This window comes from Protobothrops mucrosquamatus, unplaced genomic scaffold, assembly GCF_001527695.2.
Source record: "Protobothrops mucrosquamatus isolate PMUCROS unplaced genomic scaffold, P.Mucros_1.0 scaffold1179, whole genome shotgun sequence".
Lineage (NCBI taxonomy): Eukaryota > Metazoa > Chordata > Lepidosauria > Squamata > Viperidae > Protobothrops > Protobothrops mucrosquamatus.
In genome coordinates this window covers 110,088-119,222 of record NW_015387392.1, presented here as the reverse complement: position 1 = coordinate 119,222, position 9,135 = coordinate 110,088, and positions in this window count along the sequence as shown.

Below are 9,135 nucleotides of genomic sequence, written 5' to 3'. Positions count from 1 at the left end.
CATTCCATACAGCATTAACCTTGCGAACTCTCAAGCTTCCTCCTTCCGTTATATATTCAAGATGGACAGTGTTTAATATTTATTGGCTACGTATATGTAGGGATGTGGGTCTGTTACATATGTTGTTCATAGTATGTTTAGGTGTGTGTCATGTACGTGTTTCACTTCGAGAGCGGGCAACTAAATTTCATTTTTGATGTGTGCCATTGTGCCCACAGTATAAAAACGACAATAAAGCGTATCTTATCTTATTGCACCCAGGTGGGGTAAGCTTCCCCCTCAAAAAATGCAGAAAAATGGGGTGGGGGTGGGGAAAACCCAACATTCTCCTCCTTACATTGCGGAGAGTTCTGTCTGAGAAGCCAAACCCGTATAATACCTTTCCCTTTATCCAGAGGAGCACTTCCGAATTGTGATCGCAAGGAATGCGGCTGGCGCATCCCTCCGCTAAATAAAAAGCCGATTGGCATTGTAGTATCACCCCTTCACTCTGGCAGCTGGAGGGAGAGAGAGAGAGAGAGAGAGAAGCTCAAAAAACATTTGCAAGAATCGCATTCATGGCATTGAGCATGCATTAGTGGGACAAGCAATTTAGTCATTAAAATAACTCCTGCTTTGCATCCTCCACCCTGGGGGTAAGGCTGCCTTGGAGTCTGGGACCCTCCCTGAGATAGAATAGAAGAGAGCTGGAAGGGACCTTGGAGGTCTTCTAGTCCAGCTCAAGCAGGAAACCTTATATCGTTTCAGACAAACGGTTGTCCGGTCTCTTATCAAAAGCCTCCATTGTCAGAGCAGTATTGTATTGTTATTATTGTGAATATATCTTTTCTTTGCAGCCTTCTCCTTTCTGCTGGCCAGCGTTAATGCCCCTTTGTTATTGTTGTTAATTGCGAAGTCGTGTCCGACCCATCGCGACCCCATGGACAACGTTCCTCCAGGTCTTCCTGTCCTCTACCATCTTCTGGAGTCCATTTAAGTTCACACCTACTGCTTCAGTGACTCCATCCAGCCACCTCCTTCTCTGTCGTCCCTTTCTTCTCTTGCCCTCAGTCTTTCCCAGCATTAGGCTCTTCTCCAGATTAATGCCCCTCTCTCCCCCCCCAAAAAAATATAGACTTTTAAACCTGCAACCATTCTCTCTTGCCCTTCCACCTTCCTCTAATGTCTTTCAACGACAATTTTTAAACTGCCCAGCGGTGGCTGTACTGTACTGTGTTCACACAGCCTGCGAATTCTCAATGTTTTTCACAGGGCTGATCAAACTGACCGGGAATTTTCAAAATGCCACAGATAAACAAACCCCCTGCAATTTAAGACAGATGCTAAACTAAGATACGGTGACTGTCCCGCTACTTCAAATCGTTTGGTGCTAAAGCAGTTAGTTGGTCCTAAGCCTGCTTCTTTCTATCCCTCTTTAAAAAGAAACAACCAGCTAAATATATATTTTTTTTCTTAAAGAAGGAGCGAAGAATATTTCAAATCCTCAAGGGAGCAGGTGAGAGATCAAACTTAAGCATTTTTTTTATATGTTTGCTGCCCTCTCATGGCAATATTCCTGCTTCAAAGCAAAACCACGAGCAGGCTGTGATCCAACATCCCGCTGGGTCGAAAAGGCTTCCAAAAATTCGTTTGTGTTGCTCTTTCCATCTAATGATCTCAGGTGATCTCAGGTGAGCTGGCATGGAATTCTTCAGCAACTGTACTGCCCTCTGGTGGAGCTTTGGAGAGCTGCAACGTGGAGCAAGGGGATCTTCTTTTGGGGGGGAGAAGCCCCCCCTTACGGCACTTATTGGTTGGCTGTCTTCTTCGAACCCGCTTAAGCAGGTTTCTCAATTAATCCGTGTTTGAAGTTTGTCCAGACAAAATGACTCACCCATTTAATCAAGGACGCTGGTTCCAAAACCAGCGTAAGTAACATTAAACCTGATCCAGTTTTGCAGGTTGTGCAAATATAAGATGGGAAGAATGCTGACCAATTGATTTGATGAGTACAAGGATTTTTATATAGTATTTTTTTCCCCGTAATTTGGAGGCTTGCTTTCTGTGCTTTTGTTGTTAGGTTAGCTTAGCTTGTTTGCAAAAGCGAGCAATGGGTCTAAAATACTGACTTCCTTGGTCCTGATCCTGCCAAACGGATGTAATTAATTTTATCCCTTTATCTTTAGTCTGTCTGTTATCTCCATTGAGCTCTCTTTGTGAATCAACAGGCCTGATTCAATGTTTCTGCTTTTTGCAATAGCCAGGGGTTTCACGAGTGAATCATTGCTTCTGTGTTTCATTTCCTGAGCTTTATTCTTGTAATTGGGGGGGGGGGGCTAGTAACAAGGATTGGGTGTGTGAGCGTTCTTATCACAATAATTTCGAGGTTCATAAATGCTCATGTTGTGTGGATATATCAAGGTTAGCAAGGATACCTTGAACTGCAAATGAGCACTCTTATTTTTGCTAGCATGTTATCCAAGCCCAGGTTATGCCCTTGCTGTATCTTAAGCTAAATTGAATAACGTGCACTGATAATGTTACCTAGTTGGGTAATGAAATGTCTGCAAGAAAACAAGCAAGCTCAGAGAGCACCAAGGACCCCACAGTCTTCCTTTATCCCCTCCTTCTCCTTCCCCTCCTTCTCCTCCTCCTCCTCTTCCACTCCACAAACCCCACTCCCTTCTAACACTGATAATGTTACCTAGTTGGGTAATGAAACATCTGCAAGAAAACAACCAAGCTCAGTGAGCAACAAGGATCCTGCCCGTTGCATCACACCCATGATGACATCATAGCGCAATGTGAAGTCATCGTGCTGTCCTACAACGGCCAACCGATGACGTTCGTCCTGGAGTGATCCCACAGGATCTAAGATGGCTCCGTGACTTAAGTGCCCATGATGCCCTTAGTTGACTCAACAATGGTTTACTCAAGGAATCGCCTTCTCAAGTTTAGCGTGGCATCCTGCACCGTCGACTAACCATACGTGCTGGATTGGCACGCAACACACAAGGCTGAAAAGAGGTTCACTTCTTGATGGAAGCTCTGGACTAAGTGGGTTCTAGGTCAGGGGTCCCCCATCCCCGGTCCATAGACCGGAACTGGGCCATGGCATGCCAGCAACCGGAACGCACAAACAAGCAAAGCCCCATCCGTGGGATGCAGGCAGCAAACGAAACCATGCACCCTCCGGTCCACGGAAAAAACTCTCTCCACGGAACCGGTCCCTGGTGCCCAAAAGGTTGGGGATCGCTGTTCTAGATTGTCCAGGTTCTAAGCTGAGCCCTCCGTCCCTCTAAACCCTGGAGCCTGAAGGCTGAAAGTAGTTTCTGTTCCTGAAAAAAGCCAAATAATCTTAAAGGTTTGTCCTTAAGCCACCAAGGGGATTTGCTGAGCGCTTTTGAGCGTTCCCGAGGAGCTATTTTGGGGGGATTCTGTTTACGTAAGGACTGCTGACATGGAAGGAGAAGGAGGCTTTCCCAAAATGATCTCTTCGAACATCCCCTCTCCCTGACCACAATTTTACCGAGTTTCACGCCACTGCTTAATTTAAGCTCCGTTTGCGGGGACATTTTAGCCCGAGTTCTACTGTTTCAGCCAGTAAGGAAATTCCATCTTGGTTCGGACAGATCAGGTATCTCTGCTTGACCCAAATCTCCCCACGGGGCCTGCTTTCACACCATTCTTAAGGAATATCGCAGGCCTGCCTGGAAGGAGATGCTTTGCAGCTTGGCGATGGCCAAGTTAAAACCGTTGCACGTTATTTTCTCCCGATTTGGGAATAGACGGACGCACAGAAACGGGTCTTCCTAGCCGTTCACCTTGGTGCATATGTTGTGTGTCTTGCAGTTCCTACACAACCATTCTGGCAGGCTGCCTGAATCAGTGCAGCCAAGGTGCTTGTACTGCGTAGACTACTAACTAAGCCGTTTACTCGCTGTGGGTTGAATCAACGATCGTGGGCTACGGTTTTGTGCCGTCCACAATGCTAAACCGTAAATTTATACATTATATAAATGCATAAATGATAAAGCCTTGCGAATTCTATTTATAAATTATGAAGCCACACCTGGAATACTGCATCCAGTTTGGGTCACCACCTTACAAAAAAGTTGTTGAGACTGTTGGGGGGGAAAAAAGTGCAGAGAAGAGCAACTCAGATGATCAAAGGCCTGGAGACAAAAACATATGAAGAACGGTGGCAGGATTTGGGAATGGCCAGTCTCGAGAAAAGGACTAGAGGTGGACATGATAGCACTGTTTCAATATTTGAGGGGCTGCCACAAAGAAGAGGGGGTCAACTTATTTTCCAACGCACCAGAAGGCAAGGCGGATGGAAGCAACGGATGGAAACTAACCAAGGGGAGAAGCAACCTGGAATTAAGGAGAAACTTCATTAACAGTGAGAACAATTAACCAGTGGAACAGCTTGCCACCAGAAATTGTAGGTGCTCCATCACTGGAGCTTTTTAAAGAAAAGATTGGACAATCATTTGTCTGAAATGGTAGAGGGCCTTCTGCTTGAACAGAGGGCTGGACTAGAAGACCTCCAAGATCCCTTCCAGCTCTGATTGCTATGCTATTGCTATGATTCACTTACCGGACGCAGTGATTTGTTTAACAAACATGGCAAAAAGGGGCCTGTCTTATTTAACAACCACCTTGCTTAGTGACAGAGGTTCTGCCTGGCATCCAGTCCAAGTTTTTGCCAGTAATCCCTCTCCTTCAAAGTGGACCTTGGATTTCTGATTTAACCAAGCTTGGAGCTGCCCTCAGACGAAGTCAGGAGGAGGAAAAATGCAACTTTCAAATCTGCTCAGCTACAGGGAGTCCTCGACTTACGACCGCGACGGAGCCCAAACTTTCCGTCGTTAAGCGAGACACTCGGCGAGTTTTGTCCTCTCTTTCGCCACCTTCCCTGCCGCCTTTGGTTAAGGGAATCCTTGCACTTGACAGTCACCCGGTTGTTAAGTGACTCGGTCTTCCCCGTTGACTCTGCTCATCAGGTGGTCGCAAAAAGGGGAACACACGTGACCTTGGGCCACAGCGACGGTCGTTAAGTGTCCCCATACGTTTCGTGGACAACCTGAAGAGCAAGGTCATCGGGACGCGCCGGAAGAGGTTACCAGGGCCGTGCTGTGCTTAGGGATGTGTGAACCGGCTCCCCAGTCACGACAAACCACCACGGAGCCCATTTTGATGAAAATCCAGGCTTCTCCAAATAAGTCTAAATCCTCTTAAGAGCAGCTTGCAGGTCTCGGACGGAGCTATAAGGTTACCGGCTTGCCAAGGCGCTGCACGCTGACGTGGAACTTTAGGCATAGTGCAAGATTAGGGCTATATTTAACCAAAAAAGCTGCAATTCAGAGCGGTGGCTGCCTCCCACCTCCACCCCCCATCCCCGGGGAGAGTAAGAGATGCAAAGTCCACCCTTTCGATCGGTGCATCTAAGGTAACGTCCTGAAACCTCCCCAGTTTTTTCTGCTTCCTTGATTGGAGAAATCCCTTAGATATTCTAGCTCAGTGTTTCTCAACCTTGACAATTTTAAGGCATGTGGACTTCAACTCCCAGAATTCCACAGCCAGCATTGCTGGCTGTGAAATTCTGGGAGTTGAAGTCCATATGCCTTAAAATTGTCAAGGTTGAAAAACACTGTGAATCTAGCTGATCCCATCTTGTAGCTCTTGTCTTACATTTTACATCCCTCTAGTACATCTCTTATATCTTATAAGAGGGCTTCTAGCCCAACTCTCTGCTCCAGCAGGAGACCCCCTACCACAGAGGTCTCCAAGCTTTTGGGCCCCAGGGACCAGTTCCACGGAGAAAGGCTTTCCCGTGGACCGGAGGTTGTGTGGTTTTGTGTGCTGCCTGCATCCCATGGATGCGGCTTTGTTTGTGCGGACCGGTTGCTGGCATGCCTGTACAGACAAAATACATACATATATACACACAGAGACAAAAACAGATATGTAGTATGCACACACAAACACATACACACACACACACACACATATACATACATATACTAGCTGTCCCCGGCCACGCGTTGCTGTGGCTCAGTCTGGTAAAAGCGTGTGTTGCTTTTACATCCAACAGATGGTGCTGTTTTTCAAAAAAAGCATGTTTTTACCTGTCATACGTGTGACATCTATATAATATAGGTATATAAAAACCCACACGTATTTGAATGCAATGTTGTGTCAAAATTTCAAAGCAATCGGTGAAGAACTTTCGGAGATTTAAGATTTTGAACAAACGAACATTTACATTTTCTCGTGTAAGATTGAGAGTATCTTGGCGACTTTACTCACACAAGCACGAAGCCGAAGACCCCAGCATGAAGATGACAAGTGGGACCTCGTTGAAACGTCGCCAAGATACTCTCAATCTTACACGGGAAAAGACCCGAATACGCCAAGACCTGCACACACACACACACATATATCTATATCTATATCTATATATCTCTATCTGAAGTTTTTCAGACAGACCGGTCTGATTGAGTACACCTTGACATTTTTAACTGCTATACTGCAGTTTTACTTTTACAATATCTTTTACCATGCAGACCCCCAACTAGGGGCGTTAAGCAGGCTCAAGTTGCAACTTGAGCCTGCTTATATATATATGTATATATGTATGTATATGTATGTATATGTATATGTACATGTATTTGTATGTATACAGTCACACACACACACCATGCACCTATACACAAAGAGACCCACATTATACACCCAGACATAATATCCACTCAGTATATAACCTACATTTCAACACACACACAGAGTATATAGATACACACACCAAGGGGGAGATATATCCATGCATATACACCCACCCACACCCGGATAGAAACACACTCATCCCCTCCCTCTCTCTCTCTCTGTGTCCTATATAATGTCTGTATATATTCACACACAGATCCACACACTAGACACCTAAAGACACACTCTAATAATCTGTGTCGCTTATTTGTGCTTGTATACCCCCCAGGTAGTCAGCTCTGCCCAGACACATTTGGGCCAGGCTAAATTTGTCCCGGTGTTGGGTTCCCCTTGCCCACGTTGCATAATGGTAAGGGGAGGACCTGGACGGGGTCCAGAGACCACGGGAGGGAGAGAGGGAGGGAGGGAGGCGTGGGACCGGCCTGGCTCCCCTGGGTCCTTCCTCCCCTCCCCTCCCCTCCCCTCCGTGACTGGGTGTTCGTGGAGATCAGCGAGACCCCCAGGCCCTAGAGAGGGGGTGCTGTAGAAGCCCCTGGATCTGGTGCCCCACATTCTTTGGAAATGAGTCATTCTCCGAGGCAGCTGGAGGGTCTCCAGCCCTGGGAGGGTCAAGCAAGCACCGGCTGGACCAGCGGCTCTGACTTCGGGACTTATATGGGGGGGCAGCCTCTACGGAGAAGGTTGCTCACTGGAGTCTGTAGGATCAAGACTTCCCACTTCTCCAGCGGCTTTATTTATTTCCTTAGCGGCCGGCGATGGTACATGAAAGCCGGGAGTCCACAATATTCTTACCGAATAGTACTGTACAGGGGGGTCCTCGGCTTACGACGACAATTCAGCCCCAAATGTCGGTTGCTAAGGGTGTCGTTAAAAGAGAATTTTGCACTCTAGTTGTTCAGTTAGTAGCACAGCTGTTCAGCAAATCTGGCTTTGCTAGCTGGAAGGCCTCACCAGGGGATCGTGTGACCCCCCCCCCGGGACACGGCCACCGTCATAAATAGGAGCCGGTGGCCAAGCAGTCTGAATTTGGATCACGCGACCGTGGGCAGCCTGCGACGGTTGTTAAGTGTGAAAAATGGTCATAAAAGTCACTTTTTTCCCCCCCAGCGCTGTCGTTAACTTTGAATGTTCACTAAGCAGATAGTTACAAGTTTGGCTGGCTGGGATTGTGAGTTCACGCACTTCCTACCCGCGTGGTATCCAGGGTGCACCATAGGAGCAAACTAGCTCCACACCCAGAGCAGGAAACAATGGCCGGCTGGGGAATTCTGGGAGTTGAAATCCACAAGTCTCGAAGTTGCCAGGTTTTTACACCCTCCAAAGCTTCAAAAGGAGGGTTATTTCCATGCAGGTCTGTGGAAATCTGGTTTGAAGCTTCTTTTGTGCTGATGAGATCCATCCCTGGTGGGCTTTGAGGTCTCCTCTTGGGGTTCTTCTGAGTAGGACCGGGGTTTCCCAAACTTGGTCGCTTTCAGCTGGGTGGAATTTTCAGCACTAGCTGAAAATTGGTTGGGCAATTCAGGTGCTGAATGGAATTAGCCAGGGTTGGAAAAACACGGGGGTAGAGGAACGTCTGGATGAGGCCTCCAGGTGACGTGAAGCAGCCTCCCGTTGGGAAGAGCTGCTCCACCTCTTTGCGTCTTCTGGGGTGCATGGAGGACGTTGAATCTGCAAAGTCAAGGGGCTTCATGGAGACCTCCTCACTGGACACAACGCCCTTCTTGAAACAATCCCTTCCTTCCTTCCTTCCTTCCTTCTCTTTCTATCAATCCCTTCCTTTTTCCATCCCTTCCTACATCCTTCCGTCCCTCCCTTCCTCCTTCCTTCCCTCGCGCTCATCTCTTCCTCCCTTCCTCTTTCTATTCCTCCCTCCCTCTTTTCCTTCCTCCCTTTCTCTTTCTCAGTCCTTTGCTTCTCCCTTTCATCCCTCCCTCCCTCCCTCTTTTCCTTCTTTCTATCAATCCTTTCCTTCTTTCCCTCCCTCCCTTGCACCCATCTCTCTCTCCCTTCCTCTTTCCTTCCTTCCTTCCTTCCTTCCTTCCTTCCTTCCTTCCTTCCTTCCTTCCTTCCTTCCTTCCTCTTTCCATCCCTTCCTTCCTGTTTCTATTAGCCCCTTCCTCCCTTCCTCTTTCTATCTCTCCCTCCCTCCCTCCCTCCCTTCCACTTCGGGGAGCATTGGTGGGCTCCCCAAATACCATGAGTTGACTTGACCCCCCCTCCTAATATCCAACCTCCTTTTGCAGCCCTGCAGACCCATCGCTGCAATTATCTGGGCTTGTAACGGGAGAAGAGACGGCCCATCGGGATGGGGTGAGGAGGTGGGAGGGAGGCCACACGGGTGGCATTTGAAGATTTAGAGCCCTTGCTGGGATTCCACAGATGCTGCTGGCATTTACAGGGAAGCCCAAAGAATTTCAGGAACGT